This window comes from Heptranchias perlo, unplaced genomic scaffold (assembly GCF_035084215.1).
Source record: "Heptranchias perlo isolate sHepPer1 unplaced genomic scaffold, sHepPer1.hap1 HAP1_SCAFFOLD_486, whole genome shotgun sequence".
In the NCBI taxonomy this organism is placed as follows: Eukaryota; Metazoa; Chordata; class Chondrichthyes; order Hexanchiformes; family Hexanchidae; genus Heptranchias; species Heptranchias perlo.
Window position 1 is genome coordinate 120,001 of NW_027139501.1, and position 17,500 is coordinate 137,500.

Sequence of the window (17,500 nt, forward strand, 5' to 3'; positions counted from 1 at the left end):
ACCGACTCGTCGGGCCCACTCGGAGGCTGATATCTCAGGAAGGCCGAGGCCGATTTCCTCCGGGTGTGGCTCGTTGCGTGGAGTAGGAGGAGGCGCAGCGTACGGTACCGAGCACTCGGAGGTGCGGTGCTGCCCGCCGGAGTGACAGCGAAAAGCTGCGCACCGCTTTCCGCCTGGTAACTCGGCGTCCGTGAGACCGACCGACTCCGCTTTAGCGCCGGAGCTAGAGTGGGGCAAGGGGCACGTTTGGGTACCGGAACGATCACGTTCGCATACCGGGAAGTCGAGTGCCGGGCCGCTGAAAGCGAGCAGGGTGCCACCGCTCGGGGCCCCGGTTTGTCCGTCCCACCCGGAGGCCCATATCTCCGGAAGGCACAGGCCGATTTCCTCCGGGTATGGCTCGTTGTGTGCGGCCGGACCAGGCGCAGCGGACGGTACCGAGCACTCGGAGGTCGGGCGCTGCCCGCCGGAGGTACAGCGAAAGGCTGCAAACCACTTTCCGCCGCCTCCCTCCGCGGGCGTGAGACCGACGGTCGTCGGGTTTGTTTCCGCGGCTAGAGCAGGACGAGGGGCAGCGAACGGTACCGGAACGAACCCGGTCGCACACCGGGAAGTCGAGTGCCGGGTCTCGAAACGGAGCCGGGTCGGCCCAGTTTAAAACGGAGAATAGAGTGCTGCCCTCTGCGGGTGAAAACCTGGAAGTACGTTGGTTAATGATTTCCAGTTCACCCCGCTTGGTCAGGCCCACTCAGAGGCGGATAACTCCGGAACGCCGAGGCCGATTTCCTCCGGGTATGGCTCGTTGCGTGCGGCAGGAGGCGGCGCAGCGTACGGTACCGAGCACTCGGAGGTGCGGTGCTGCCCGCCGGAGTGACAGCGAAAGGCTGCGCACCGCTTTCCGCCTGGTAACTCGGCGTCCGTGAGACCGACCGACTCCGCTTTAGCACCGGAGCTAGAGTCGGGCAAGGGGCACCGTCGGGTACCGGAACGATGACGTTCGCACACCGGGAAGTCGAGTGCCGGGCCGCTGAAAGCGAGCAGGGTGCCACCGCTCGGGGCCCCGGTTTGTCCGTCCCACCCGGAGGCCCATATCTCCGGAAGGCACAGGCCGATGTCCACCGGGTATGGCTCGTTGTGTGCGGCCGGACCAGGCGCAGCGGACGGTACCGAGCACTGGGAGGTGCGATGCTGCCCGCCGGAGTGACAGCGAAAGGCTGCGCACCGCTTTCCGCCTGCTAACTCGGCGTCCGTGAGACCGACCGACTCCGCTTTACCGCCGGAGCTAGAGTGGGGCAAGGGGCACGGTTGAGTACCGGAAGGATGACGTTCGCACACCGGGAAGTCGAGTGCCGGGCCGCTGAAAGCGAGCAGGGTGCCACCGACTCGTCGGGCCCACTCGGAGGCTGATATCTCAGGAAGGCCGAGGCCGATTTCCTCCGGGTATGGCTCGTTGCGTGCGGCAGGAGGCGGCGCAGCGTACGGTACCGAGCACTGGGAGGTGCGATGCTGCCTGCCGGAGTGACAGCGAAAGGCTGCGCACCGCTTTCCGCCTGCTAACTCGGCGTCCGTGAGACCGACCGACTTCGCTTTACCGCCGGAGCTAGAGTGGGGCAAGGGGCACGGTTGGGTACCGGAACGATCACGTTCGCACACCGGGAAGTCGAGTGCCGGGTCTCGAAACGGAGCCGGGTCGGCCCAATTTAAAACGGAGAATAGAGTGCTGCCCTCTGCGGGTGAAAACCTGGAAGTACGTTGGTTAATGATTTCCAGTTCACCCCGCTTGGTCAGGCCCACTCGGAGGCGGATAACTCCGGAACGCCGAGGCCGATTTCCTCCGGGTATGGCTCGTTGCGTGCGGCAGGAGGCGGCGCAGCGTACGGTACCGAGCACTCGGAGATGCGGTGCAGCCCGCCGGAGTGACAGCGAAAGGCTGCGCACCGCTTTCCGCCTGCTAACTCGGCGTCCGTGAGACCGACCGACTTCGCTTTACCGCCGGAGCTAGAGTGGGGCAAGGGGCACGGTTGAGTACCGGAAGGATGACGTTCGCACACCGGGAAGTCGAGTGCCGGGCCGCTGAAAGCGAGCTCGGTGCCCCGGTTTGTCCGTCCCACCCGGAGGCCCATATCTCCGGAAGGCACAGGCCGATTTCCACCGGGTATGGCTCGTTGTGTGCGGCCGGACCAGGCGCAGCGGACGGTACCGAGCACTCGGAGGTCGGGCGCTGTCCGCCGGAGGTACAGCGAAAGGCTGCAAACCACTTTCCGCCGCCTCCCTCCGCGGGCGTGAGACCGACGGTCGTCGGGTTTGGTTCCCCGGCTCGAGCAGGACGAGGGGCAGCGAACGGTACTGGAACGAACCCGGTCGCACACCGGGAAGTCGAGTGCCGGGTCTCGAAACGGAGCCGGGTCGGCCCAGTTTAAAACGGAGAAGAGAGTGCTGCCCTCTGCGGGTGAAAACCTGGAAGTACGTTGGTTAATGATTTCCAGTTCACCCCGCTTGGTCAGGCCCACTCGGAGGCGGATAACTCCGGAACGCCGAGGCCGATTTCCTCCGGGTATGGCTCGTTGCGTGCGGCAGGAGGCGGCGCAGCGTACGGTACCGAGCACTCGGAGATGCGGTGCTGCCCGCCGGAGTGACAGCGAAAGGCTGCGCACCGCTTTCCGCCTGGTAACTCGGCGTCCGTGAGACCGACCGACTCCGCTTTAGCACCGGAGCTAGAGTGGGGCAAGGGGCACCGAAGGGTACCGGAACGATCACGTTCGCATACCGGGAAGTCGAGTGACGGGCCGCTGAAAGCGAGCAGGGTGCCACCGCTCGGGGCCCCGGTTTGTCCGTCCCACCCGGAGGCCCATATCTCCGGAAGGCACAGGCCGATTTCCTCCGGGTATGGCTCGTTGTGTGCGGCCGGACCAGGCGCAGCGGACGGTACCGAGCACTGGGAGGTGCGATGCTGCCCGCCGGAGTGACAGCGAAAGGCTGCGCACCGCTTTCCGCCTGCTAACTCGGCGTCCGTGAGACCGACCGACTCCGCTTTACCGCCGGAGCTAGAGTGGGGCAAGGGGCACGGTTGAGTACCGGAAGGATGACGTTCGCACACCGGGAAGTCGAGTGCCGGGCCGCTGAAAGCGAGCAGGGTGCCACCGACTCTTCGGGCCCACTCGGAGGCTGATATCTCAGGAAGGCCGAGGCCGATTTCCTCCGGGTATGGCTCGTTGCGTGCGGCAGGAGGAGGCGCAGCGTACGGTACAGAGCACTGGGAGGTGCGATGCTGCCCGCCGGAGTGACAGCGAAAGGCTGCGCACCGCTTTCCGCCTGCTAACTCGGCGTCCGTGAGACCGACCGACTTCGCTTTACCGCCGGAGCTAGAGTGGGGCAAGGGGCACGGTTGGGTACCGGAACGATCACGTTCGCACACCGGGAAGTCGAGTGCCGGGTCTCGAAACGGAGCCGGGTCAGCCCAATTTAAAACGGAGAATAGAGTGCTGCCCTCTGCGGGTGAAAACCTGGAAGTACGTTGGTTAATGATTTCCAGTTCACCCCGCTTGGTCAGGCCCACTCGGAGGCGGATAACTCCGGAACGCCGAGGCCGATTTCCTCCGGGTATGGCTCGTTGCGTGCGGCAGGAGGCGGCGCAGCGTACGGTACCGAGCACTCGGAGATGCGGTGCTGCCCGCCGGAGTGACAGCGAAAGGCTGCGCACCGCTTTCCGCCTGGTAACTCGGCGTCCGTGAGACCGACCGACTCCGCTTTAGCACCGGAGCTAGAGTGGGGCAAGGGGCACCGAAGGGTACCGGAACGATCACGTTCGCATACCGGGAAGTCGAGTGCCGGGCCGCTGAAAGCGAGCAGGGTGCCACCGCTCGGGGCCCCGGTTTGTCCGTCCCACCCGGAGGCCCATATCTCCGGAAGGCACAGGCCGATTTCCTCCGGGTATGGCTCGTTGCGTGCGGCCGGACCAGGCGCAGCGGACGGTACCGAGCACTCGGAGGTCCGGCGCTGCCCGCCGGAGGTACAGCGAAAGGCTGCAAACCACTTTCCGCCGCCTCCCTCCGCGGGCGTGAGACCGACGGTCGTCGGGTTTGGTTCCGCGGCTAGAGCAGGACGAGGGGCAGCGAACGGTACTGGAAGGAACCCGGTCGCACACCGGGAAGTCGACTAGCGGGCCGCCGAAAGCGAGCTCGGGGCCCCGGTTTGTCCGTCCCACCCGGAGGCCCATATCTCCGGAAGGCACAGGCCGATTTCCACCGGGTATGGCTCGTTGTGTGCGGCCGGACCAGGCGCAGCGGACGGTACCGAGCACTCGGAGGTCGGGCGCTGCCCGCCGGAGGTACAGCGAAAGGCTGCAAACCACTTTCCGCCGCCTCCCTCCGCGGGCGTGAGACCGACGGTCGTCGGGTTTAGTTCCGCGGCTAGAGCAGGACGAGGGGCAGCGAACGGTACCGGAACGAACCCGGTCGCACACCGGGAAGTCGAGTGCCGGGTCTCGAAACGGAGCCGGGTCGGCCCAGTTTAAAACGGAGAAGAGAGTGCTGCCCTCTGCGGGTGAAAACATGGAAGTACGTTGGTTAATGATTTCCAGTTCACCCCGCTTGGTCAGGCCCACTCGGAGGCGGATAACTCCGGAACGCCGAGGCCGATTTCCTGCGGGTATGGCTCGTTGCGTGCGGCAGGAGGCGGCGCAGCGTTCGGTACCGAGCACTCGGAGGTGCGGTGCTGCCCGCCGGAGTGACAGCGAAAGGCTGCGCACCGCTTTCCGCCTGCTAACTCGGCGTCCGTGAGACCGACCGACTCCGCTTTAGCACCGGAGCTAGAGTGGGGCAAGGGGCACCGAAGGGTACCGGAACGATGACGTTCGCACACCGGGAAGTCGAGTGCCGGGCCGCCGAAAGCGAGCAGGGTGCCACCGCTCGGGGCCCCGGTTTGTCCGTCCCACCCGGAGGCCCATATCTCCGGAAGACACAGGCCGATTTCCACCGGGTATGGCTCGTTGTGTGCGGCCGGACCAGGCGCAGCGGACGGTACCGAGCACTCGGAGGTCGGGCGCTGCCCGCCGGAGGTACAGCGAAAGGCTGCAAACCACTTTCCGCCGCCTCCCTCCGCGGGCGTGAGACCGACGGTCGTCGGGTTTGTTTCCGCGGCTAGAGCAGGACGAGGGGCAGCGAACGGTACCGGAAGGAACCCGGTCGCACACCGGGAAGTCGACTAGCGGGCCGCCGAAAGCGAGCACGGGGCCCCGGTTTGTCCGTCCCACCCGGAGGCCCATATCTCTGGAAGGCACAGGCCGATTTCCACCGGGTATGGCTCGTTGTGTGCGGCCGGACCAGGCGCAGCGGACGGTACCGAGCACTCGGAGGTCGGGCGCTGCCCGCCGGAGGTACAGCGAAAGGCTGCAAACCACTTTCCGCCACCTCCCTCCGCGGGCGTGAGACCGACGGTCGTCGGGTTTGTTTCCGCGGCTAGAGCAGGACGAGGGGCAGCGAACGGTACCGGAACGAACCCGGTCGCACACCGGGAAGTCGACCAGCGGGCCGCCGAAAGCGTGCTCGGGTCCCCGGTTTGTCTGTCCCACCCGGAGGCTGATATCTGAGGAAGTCCGAGGCCGATTTCCTCCGGCTAACTCGGCGGGCAATGTGTCCCCCCCACCATCTTCGGCTGATTACCGTGGCTGGACCGGATCAAGGAGCAACGGAACCGTGCCAGAACGACGTCGGTCGGACGGCGTGAACTGATAGTGCCGAGGCCGGAAACCGAGCCGGAAATGTGCACCGATTTATTGGTCCCACTCGCAGGCCCATATCTCCGGAAGGCCGAGGCCGATTTCCTCCGGGTATGGTTCGCTGCGTGCAGCCGGAAGGGGAGCAGCGGACGGCACTGAGCAGCCGGAGGTGCGGCGCTGCCCGCCGGAGCTGCAAGCGAAAGGCTGCGCACCGCTTTCCGCTGGTTAACTCGGCAGGCCGTCAGGCCGACCGACTCCGCTTCAGCACGGGAGCTAGAGTCGGGCAAGGGGCACCGAAGGGTACCGGAAGGATCACGTTCGGACACCGGGAAGTCGAGTGCCGGGCCGCCGAAAGCGAGCTCGGGGCCCCGGTTTGTCCGTCCCACCCGGAGGCCCATATCTCGAGAAGGCACAGGCCGATTTCCTCCGGGTTTGGCTCGCTGCGTGCGGCCGGACGAGGTGCAGCGAACGGTACCGAGCACTCGGAGGTGCGGCGCTGCCCGCCGGAGGTACAGCGAAAGGCTGCAAACCGCTTTCCGCCTCCTCTCCCCTCGGGCGTGAGACCGACGGTCGTCTGGTTTGCTTCCGCGGCAAGAGCAGGACGAGGGGCACCGAGCGGTACCAGAACGAACCCGGTCGCACACCGGGATGTCGAGTGCCCGGCCCAAACCCGCTACCCCCCCCCCCCACCCGAAAGCGAGCCACGGTTTGTGGATTAAAAGTGAAGCGGCAAAGATTTGTAAAACAGCGTGAAATGATGAACCAGAAGCCCAAAGTAATGGTGGGAATAAAAGTTCCGAAATGTGAAATGGTGAACCAGAAGTTGTGTGAACTGTTTAACCCAAAGTGGCAAAAATGGATTAAAAGGGGTGAAATGATCGACCGCAAAGCAGGGCAAGCATTAAACAAAAGCAGCAGCATTTTTTAAAAAGGGACAAATGGTTTACCAGAATCCCAAAAGAATGCTCAGAGACTTAAGTGCCAAAGGGGCAAATGGTTAACCAGAAGCTGGGTGAACTGCTTAACCCAAAGTGGGAAAAAGGATAAAAAAGGGGTGAACTGATCAACCAGAAGTCGACAACAATGTGCGGCGATTAAGTCTGAAAGAGGGAAAGGTTGACCGGAAAGCAGGGAAATGATTAAACAAAAGCAGAAAAATTCAGTAAAAAGGGGCAAGTGGTGAACCAGAAGTTGGGTGAACTGCTTAACCAAAAGTGGGAAAGAGGATTAAAAGGGGAGAAATGTTGAACCAGATGTCGAAAACAATGCGCGGCGATGAAGTCTGAAAGAGGAAAAGGTTGACCGCAAAGCAGGGAAAGGATTAAACAGAAGCAGCAATATCTTTTAAAAAGGGACAAATGGTGAACCAGAATCCCAAAAGAATGCTCAGAGACTTAAGTCCCAAAGGGGCAAATGGTTAACCAGAAGCTGGGTGAACTGTTTAACCAAAAGTGGGAAAAAGGATTAAAATGTTGTGAAATGATTAACCAGAAGGCGAAAGCAAAGTGCGGCGGCGAAGTCCTAAAGGGGAAAAGGTTGACCATAAAGCAGGGAAATGATTAAACAAAAGCAGAAAAATTCAGTAAGAAGGGGCAAATGGTTAACCAGAAGTTGGGTGAACTGCTTAACCAAAAGTGGGAAAGAGGATTAAAAGGGGAGAAATGTTGAACCAGATGTCGAAAACAATGCGCGGCGATGAAGTCTGAAAGAGGAATAGGTCGACCGCAAAGCAGGGAAATGATTAAACAAAAGCAGAAAAATTCAGTAAAAAGGGGCAAATGGTGAACCAGAAGCTGGGTGAACTGCTTAACCAAAAGTGGGAAAAAGGATTAAAAGGGGAGAAATGTTGAACCAGATGTCGAAAACAAGGTGCGGCGATGAAGTCTGAAAGAGGAATAGGTCGACCGCAAAGCAGGGAAAGGTTTAATCAAAAGCAGCAATATCTTTTAAAAAGGGACAAATGGTGAACCAGAATCACAAAAGAATGCTCAGAGACTTAAGTCCCAAAGGGGAAATGGTTAACCAGTAGCTGGGTGAACTGTCCAACCCAAAGTGGGAAAAAGGATTAAAAGGGGTGAAATGATTAACCAGAAGGCGAAAGCAAAGTGCGGCGGCGAAGTCGTAAGGGGAAAAGGTTGACCAGAAAGCAGGGAAAGCATTAAACAAAAGCGGCAACATTTTTAAAAAAGTGGCAAATGGTTAACCAGAATCCCAAAAGAATGCTCAGAGACTTAAGTCCCAAAGGGGAAATGGTTAACCAGAAGCTGGGTGAACTGGTGAACCAAAAGTGGGAAAAAGGATTAAAAGGGGAGAAATGTTTAACCAGAAGGCAAAAGCAAAGTGCGGCGGCGAAGTCCAAAAGGGGAAAAGGTTGACAAGAAAGCAGGGAAATGATTAAACCAAAGCGGAAAAATTCAGTATAATGGGGCAAATGGTTAACCAGAAGCTGGGTGAAATGGTTAACCGAAAGTGGCAAAAAAAGATTTAAAGGGGAAAAATGATTAACCAGAAGTCGACAACAATGCGCGGCGATGAAGTCTGAAAGGGGAAAAGGTTGACCACATAGCAGGGAAACGATTAAACAAAAGCGGCAACATTTTTAAAAAAGTGGCAAATGATTAACCAGAATCCCAAAAGAATGCTCAGAGACTAAGTCCCAAAGGGGAAATGGTTAACCAGAAGCTGGGGGAAATGGTTAACCAAAAGTTGCAAAAATGATTAAAAGGGGTGAAATGATTAACCAGGAGGCTAAAGCAATGTGCCGCGGTGAAGTCTGAAAGAGGGAAAGGTTGACCAGAAAGCATTAAACAAAAGCGGCAACATTTTTTAAAAATTGGCAAATGATTAACCAGAATCCCAAAAGAATGCTCAGAGACTAAGTCCCATAGGGGAAATGGTTAACCAGAAGCTGGGGGAAATGGTTAACCAAAAGTTGCAAAAATGATTAAAAGGGGTGAAATGATTAACCAGAATTCGAAAATAATGTGCGGCGATGAAGTCCTAAAGGGGAAAAGTTTGACCACAAAGCAGGGAAAGCATTAAACAAAAGCGGCAACATTTTTAAAAAATTGGCAAATGATTAACCAGAATCCCAAAAGAATGCTCAGAGACTAAGTCCCAAAGGGGAAATGGTTAACCAGAAGCTGGGGGAAATGGTTAACCAAAAGTTGCAAAAATGATTAAAAGGGGTGAAATGATTAACCAGGAGGCTAAAGCAATGTGCCGCGGTGAAGTCTGAAAGAGGGAAAGGTTGACCAGAAAGCATTAAACAAAAGCGGCAACATTTTTTAAAAATTGGCAAATGATTAACCAGAATCCCAAAAGAATGCTCAGAGACTAAGTCCCAAAGGGGAAATGGTTAACCAGAAGCTGGGGGAAATGGTTAACCAAAAGTTGCAAAAATGATTAAAAGGGGTGAAATGATTAACCAGGAGGCTAAAGCAATGTGCCGCGGTGAAGTCTGAAAGAGGGAAAGGTTGACCAGAAAGCATTAAACAAAAGCGGCAACATTTTTAAAAAAGTGGCAAATGATTAACCAGAATCCCAAAAGAATGCTCAGAGACTGAGTCCCAAAGGGGAAATGGTTAACCAGAAGCTGGGGGAAATGGTTAACCAAAAGTTGCAAAAATGATTAAAAGGGGTGAAATGATTAACCAGGAGGCTAAAGCAATGTGCCGCGGTGAAGTCTGAAAGAGGGAAAGGTTGACCAGAAAGCATTAAACAAAAGCGGCAACATTTTTTAAAAAGTGGCAAATGATTAACCAGAATCCCAAAAGAATGCTCAGAGACTAAGTCCCAAAGGGGAAATGGTTAACCAGAAGCTGGGGGAAATGGTTAACCAAAAGTTGCAAAAATGATTAAAAGGGGTGAAATGATTAACCAGGAGGCTAAAGCAATGTGCCGCGGTGAAGTCTGAAAGAGGGAAAGGTTGACCAGAAAGCATTAAACAAAAGCGGCAACATTTTTTAAAAATTGGCAAATGATTAACCAGAATTCCAAAAGAATGCTCAGAGACTAAGTCCCAAAGGGGAAATGGTTAACCAGAAGCTGGGGGAAATGGTTAACCAAAAGTTGCAAAAATGATTAAAAGGGGTGAAATGATTAACCAGGAGGCTGAAGCAATGTGCCGCGGTGAAGTCTGAAAGAGGGAAAGGTTGACCAGAAAGCATTAAACAAAAGTGGCAACATTTTTAAAAAATTGGCAAATGATTAACCAGAATCCCAAAAGAATGCTCAGAGACCAAGTCCCAAAGGGGAAATGGTTAACCAGAAGCTGGGGGAAATGGTTAACCAAAAGTTGCAAAAATGATTAAAAGGGGTGAAATGATTAACCAGGAGGCTAAAGCAATGTGCCGCGGTGAAGTCTGAAAGAGGGAAAGGTTGACCAGAAAGCATTAAACAAAAGCGGCAACATTTTTTAAAAATTGGCAAATGATTAACCAGAATCCCAAAAGAATGCTCAGAGACTAAGTCCCAAAGGGGAAATGGTTAACCAGAAGCTGGGGGAAATGGTTAACCAAAAGTTGCAAAAATGATTAAAAGGGGTGAAATGATTAACCAGGAGGCTGAAGCAATGTGCCGCGGTGAAGTCTGAAAGAGGGAAAGGTTGACCAGAAAGCATTAAACAAAAGTGGCAACATTTTTTAAAAATTGGCAAATGATTAACCAGAATCCCAAAAGAATGCTCAGAGACTAAGTCCCAAAGGGGAAATGGTTAACCAGAAGCTGGGGGAAATGGTTAACCAAAAGTTGCAAAAATGATTAAAAGGGGTGAAATGATTAACCAGGAGGCTAAAGCAATGTGCCGCGGTGAAGTCTGAAAGAGGGAAAGGTTGACCAGAAAGCATTAAACAAAAGTGGCAACATTTTTAAAAAATTGGCAAATGATTAACCAGAATCCCAAAAGAATGCTCAGAGACTAAGTCCCAAAGGGGAAATGGTTAACCAGAAGCTGGGGGAAATGGTTAACCAAAAGTTGCAAAAATGATTAAAAGGGGTGAAATGATTAACCAGGAGGCTGGAGCAATGTGCCGCGGTGAAGTCTGAAAGAGGGAAAGGTTGACCAGAAAGCAGGGAAATGATTAAACAAAAGCAGAAAAATTCAGTAAAAAGGGGCAAATGGTGAACCAGAAGCTGGGTGAACTGCTTAACCAAAAGTGGGAAAAAGGATTAAAAGGGGAGAAATGTTGAACCAGATGTCGAAAACAAGGTGCGGCGATGAAGTCTGAAAGAGGAATAGGTCGACCGCAAAGCAGGGAAAGGTTTAATCAAAAGCAGCAATATCTTTTAAAAAGGGACAAATGGTGAACCAGAATCACAAAAGAATGCTCAGAGACTTAAGTCCCAAAGGGGAAATGGTTAACCAGTAGCTGGGTGAACTGTCCAACCCAAAGTGGGAAAAAGGATTAAAAGGGGTGAAATGATTAACCAGAAGGCGAAAGCAAAGTGCGGCGGCGAAGTCGTAAGGGGAAAAGGTTGACCAGAAAGCAGGGAAAGCATTAAACAAAAGCGGCAACATTTTTAAAAAAGTGGCAAATGGTTAACCAGAATCCCAAAAGAATGCTCAGAGACTTAAGTCCCAAAGGGGAAATGGTTAACCAGAAGCTGGGTGAACTGGTGAACCAAAAGTGGGAAAAAGGATTAAAAGGGGAGAAATGTTTAACCAGAAGGCAAAAGCAAAGTGCGGCGGCGAAGTCCAAAAGGGGAAAAGGTTGACAAGAAAGCAGGGAAATGATTAAACCAAAGCGGAAAAATTCAGTATAATGGGGCAAATGGTTAACCAGAAGCTGGGTGAAATGGTTAACCGAAAGTGGCAAAAAAAGATTTAAAGGGGAAAAATGATTAACCAGAAGTCGACAACAATGCGCGGCGATGAAGTCTGAAAGGGGAAAAGGTTGACCACATAGCAGGGAAACGATTAAACAAAAGCGGCAACATTTTTAAAAAAGTGGCAAATGATTAACCAGAATCCCAAAAGAATGCTCAGAGACTAAGTCCCAAAGGGGAAATGGTTAACCAGAAGCTGGGGGAAATGGTTAACCAAAAGTTGCAAAAATGATTAAAAGGGGTGAAATGATTAACCAGGAGGCTAAAGCAATGTGCCGCGGTGAAGTCTGAAAGAGGGAAAGGTTGACCAGAAAGCATTAAACAAAAGCGGCAACATTTTTTAAAAATTGGCAAATGATTAACCAGAATCCCAAAAGAATGCTCAGAGACTAAGTCCCATAGGGGAAATGGTTAACCAGAAGCTGGGGGAAATGGTTAACCAAAAGTTGCAAAAATGATTAAAAGGGGTGAAATGATTAACCAGAATTCGAAAATAATGTGCGGCGATGAAGTCCTAAAGGGGAAAAGTTTGACCACAAAGCAGGGAAAGCATTAAACAAAAGCGGCAACATTTTTTAAAAATTGGCAAATGATTAACCAGAATCCCAAAAGAATGCTCAGAGACTAAGTCCCAAAGGGGAAATGGTTAACCAGAAGCTGGGGGAAATGGTTAACCAAAAGTTGCAAAAATGATTAAAAGGGGTGAAATGATTAACCAGGAGGCTAAAGCAATGTGCCGCGGTGAAGTCTGAAAGAGGGAAAGGTTGACCAGAAAGCATTAAACAAAAGCGGCAACATTTTTTAAAAATTGGCAAATGATTAACCAGAATCCCAAAAGAATGCTCAGAGACTAAGTCCCAAAGGGGAAATGGTTAACCAGAAGCTGGGGGAAATGGTTAACCAAAAGTTGCAAAAATGATTAAAAGGGGTGAAATGATTAACCAGGAGGCTAAAGCAATGTGCCGCGGTGAAGTCTGAAAGAGGGAAAGGTTGACCAGAAAGCATTAAACAAAAGTGGCAACATTTTTAAAAAATTGGCAAATGATTAACCAGAATCCCAAAAGAATGCTCAGAGACTAAGTCCCAAAGGGGAAATGGTTAACCAGAAGCTGGGGGAAATGGTTAACCAAAAGTTGCAAAAATGATTAAAAGGGGTGAAATGATTAACCAGGAGGCTGAAGCAATGTGCCGCGGTGAAGTCCTAAAGGGGAAAAGGTTGACCACAAAGCAGGGAAAGCATTAAACAAAAGCGGCAACATTTTTTAAAAAGTGGCAAATGATTAACCAGAATCCCAAAAGAATGCTCAGAGACTGAGTCCCAAAGGGGAAATGGTTAACCAGAAGCTGGGGGAAATGGTTAACCAAAAGTTGCAAAAATGATTAAAAGGGGTGAAATGATTAACCAGGAGGCTAAAGCAATGTGCCGCGGTGAAGTCTGAAAGATGGAAAGGTTGACCAGAAAGCATTAAACAAAAGCGGCAACATTTTTTAAAAAGTGGCAAATGATTAACCAGAATCCCAAAAGAATGCTCAGAGACTAAGTCCCAAAGGGGAAATGGTTAACCAGAAGCTGGGGGAAATGGTTAACCAAAAGTTGCAAAAATGATTAAAAGGGGTGAAATGATTAACCAGGAGGCTGAAGCAATGTGCCGCGGTGAAGTCCTAAAGGGGAAAAGGTTGACCACAAAGCAGGGAAAGCATTAAACAAAAGCGGCAACATTTTTAAAAAAGTGGCAAATGATTAACCAGAATCCCAAAAGAATGCTCAGAGACTGAGTCCCAAAGGGGAAATGGTTAACCAGAAGCTGGGGGAAATGGTTAACCAAAAGTTGCAAAAATGATTAAAAGGGGTGAAATGATTAACCAGGAGGCTAAAGCAATGTGCCGCGGTGAAGTCTGAAAGAGGGAAAGGTTGACCAGAAAGCATTAAACAAAAGTGGCAACATTTTTAAAAAATTGGCAAATGATTAACCAGAATCCCAAAAGAATGCTCAGAGACTAAGTCCCAAAGGGGAAATGGTTAACCAGAAGCTGGGGGAAATGGTTAACCAAAAGTTGCAAAAATGATTAAAAGGGGTGAAATGATTAACCAGGAGGCTGAAGCAATGTGCCGCGGTGAAGTCCTAAAGGGGAAAAGGTTGACCACAAAGCAGGGAAAGCATTAAACAAAAGCGGCAACATTTTTTAAAAAGTGGCAAATGATTAACCAGAATCCCAAAAGAATGCTCAGAGACTGAGTCCCAAAGGGGAAATGGTTAACCAGAAGCTGGGGGAAATGGTTAACCAAAAGTTGCAAAAATGATTAAAAGGGGTGAAATGATTAACCAGGAGGCTAAAGCAATGTGCCGCGGTGAAGTCTGAAAGGGGAAAAGGTTGACAAGAAAGCAGGGAAATGATTAAACCAAAGCGGAAAAATTCAGTAAAATGGGGCAAATGGTTAACCAGAAGCTGGGTGAAAAGGTGAACCAAAAGTGGCAAAAAAAGATTTAAAGGGGAAAAATGATTAACCAGAAGTCGACAACAATGCGCGGCGATGAAGTCTGAAAGGGGAAAAGGTTGACCACATATCAGGGAAACGATTAAACAAAAGCGGCAACATTTTTTAAAAAGTGGCAAATGATTAACCAGAATCCCAAAAGAATGCTCAGAGACCAAGTCCCAAAGGGGAAATGGTTAACCAGAAGCTGGGGGAAATGGTTAACCAAAAGTTGCAAAAATGATTAAAAGGGGTGAAATGATTAACCAGGAGGCTAAAGCAATGTGCCGCGGTGAAGTCTGAAAGAGGGAAAGGTTGACCAGAAAGCATTAAACAAAAGCGGCAACATTTCTAAAAAAGTGGCAAATGATTAACCAGAATCCCAAAAGAATGCTCAGAGACTGAGTCCCAAAGGGGAAATGGTTAACCAGAAGCTGGGGGAAATGGTTAACCAAAAGTTGCAAAAATGATTAAAAGGGGTGAAATGATTAACCAGGAGGCTAAAGCAATGTGCCGCGGTGAAGTCTGAAAGAGGGAAAGGTTGACCAGAAAGCATTAAACAAAAGCGGCAACATTTTTTAAAAATTGGCAAATGATTAACCAGAATCCCAAAAGAATGCTCAGAGACTAAGTCCCAAAGGGGAAATGGTTAACCAGAAGCTGGGGGAAATGGTTAACCAAAAGTTGCAAAAATGATTAAAAGGGGTGAAATGATTAACCAGGAGGCTGAAGCAATGTGCCGCGGTGAAGTCTGAAAGAGGGAAAGGTTGACCAGAAAGCATTAAACAAAAGTGGCAACATTTTTTAAAAATTGGCAAATGATTAACCAGAATCCCAAAAGAATGCTCAGAGACTAAGTCCCAAAGGGGAAATGGTTAACCAGAAGCTGGGTGAAATGGTTAACCAAAAGTTGCAAAAATGATTAAAAGGGGTGAAATGATCAACCAGAAGTCGAAAATAATGTGCGGCGATGAAGTCCTAAGGGGCAAAAGTCACCCAGAAGGCAGGGAAATGATCAAACGAAAGCAGCCAAAAAATTATTAAAAGAGGGGAACTGATGAACCAAAAGATGAGAAACGGCCCGCAGAGACTAAGTCCAAAACGGGAACTGGTGAACCGGAAATGATTAACCAAAAACTAAGTCCGAAGAGGGAACTGGTAAACCAGAACTGAGTAACCCGATTTTTAAAATTAATTATAAATGGGGAAACGATTGAGCAAAAGGCGGAAATTAAGTCACAGGGACCATGTCCGAAAGGGCAAGAGGTTACCCCGTAGGGGGCATTCGTCAACTCAATCTGAAAACTTTGGAGGCAAATCTGACCAAAATGCGGAAATCGGACCACACCGCGAGGGGCGCCATTCGACGGGGCAGGGTTAGACGCGTCGAACGGTACCTGAAGGTCCCGGCTGCGACACGTGAGTCCGGAGATATGGCCAGTCAAAGTCTGATGGGAGGTACCGAAGCCGAAAAATCGAAACGCGTTTGCGGCGATTCGGTGTCAGAGAGTCGGTCACGAATTCAAATTCGTCCCGCTGATTCGCCAATTGCCAGCCGGTTCCGGGGGGATTGGCGGGGTACCTGCAGGATAGTAAGAGGTGGCATGTCGAGACTTAGCCTGTTTACCAGACTTGTGTCTAGCGCCTCCAGGTCTGCAGAGACCGACCCGGGCTGCCGCCCAACCGACTTTTAAGCCTTTTGGGAGTGGGAATTTTTCCCATTTTTCCCCATTTTTCGGGTTTTTTGGTCGGGCTTGAAAACGGCGGCCCCGAGGCCTCCCGGGGCTGGCGGGCTTCGGCTCCCTTGCGAGAGGGTCCGAATTCCACCCGTTTAAGCCCAGAAAGGAGTTCGGAAGTCAGTCGGTCGAGGGAACCCCTTCGGAAGTCCGACGGGGATGGATTCGGCCGGCGTTTCGGATCTCCGGTCAGAGGATTCCCCCCCTGGGCGGGGGGGTGCGAGTAGCTGCCGGCAAACGGTCCCTTGCACTTGTGGCACAAAAAGTCCGAGCACAGGTTAATGAGTTGGCCGCGGAAGCCCCTATGCCGAAATGAGAAAGCCCCCTTTGCGGGGATTTAGTGACGCATCTGCGGCCGGAGGTGGGAGGCCGTCCTGCCGAATTGACACTTGTCATTCGGGCACCTAGGGATTGGTCGGGTACCCGGAGATTTTCGAGAACACGATTTTCAGAGCTTTCTCTGACAGCCCAGGTGCACTTTAAGAGTGCCTGAAAAAGTGACACTTGGCAAAAGGCTCTCAATTTCAAAGCGGAGACCTTTACAAGAGCACTCGGAAGTCACCTGTCAGCATTTAAAGCTACATCAGGCGGCAATTTTCGAACTCTTTGTCAGTCTGAAATCGTGTTGAGCCTCGACAGCGTCGGGCTCAGGCAGGAGGAGCTTGCCAGCAGAGAGAGGCTCACCATGGATTGCTGGTGGATGCTTTTCGAAAACATATACACATTATATTATATTATAATAATATAAAGAAAAAAAAGAGTTTCTCAAAATCTCTGTGACACTTTGCAGATTTTTTTGAAAGCCAATAAAGAGAACTCTTTAACTTGAAAGTCACCTGTGCCGGCATAGCGATGACTTTTAAAACAGGTTGACACTTTCGAGCCGCGGCGGCTCTGAATCACACCAGACACCAAGTGTGTTTGTGGGCAAGGCACCGCGGCCGGTGGGCTGCTTTTATAATAACGGGCACGCAGACTTTTTGAGAGGAATCGGTACTCTCTTCCGATCGATTTGGCGACTCGCGTCCGACATGGGAGGGCCCGAGCGGTCCAGCCAAGGCTGGTGTTCAGGCTCGTCAGGTTCCTCTCTCTGTCCCAAGTGGCAGACGGACAGTTTTAAAAGTCAGTGGGTTTTGTCGGCACGACTCTCCTGTTCACCCGCTGGCGTATTGCTCTCTTGTGAGGCCGAGAAGTCCACCTGTGTTGTCTAACAGAGGTCCGATTCAAGCTCCAGAGCCTGGGTGTCTGCCGTCTCGAGTGGAGCGGGAATGTGCACAGCAAGTCCCGTTCTGGTAGCTGAACACGAGATTTCTCTAGCAACTGAGCACCAAAACACGTCACCCTTTTAGAGCTGGAGGGCTGAGTGTGTGCATGTATCTTGAACGCTATGGTTTGCAAACTCCAGTCGGACCTGGCACACCAACCTCTCCCCTGTCACGGGCAGGGGGGGGAAGGCCATGTGTGCCCAGCAGACACGACGAAGGCGGCTAGAAAGGGTCACTGTAGCTTAACCACCCAAGCGTGTCCGTGACCTTAACGGTCTGTGCCTGGCAAAAGGTGGGCTCCTTTCGACTTTTGTTTGTCGCTGGCTGTCTGTCATGCATTACCGCTTGCAAGCCCAGGTTGGAACCGGCGCCAACCTCCCTCGTCATGGGGGGGGGGGGAGGCCATGTGCCCAGCCCGACGGTGGCTGCAAAGGACCATTGTAGCTTTACCCCAAGCGTGTACATGACTTCGTATCGGCCG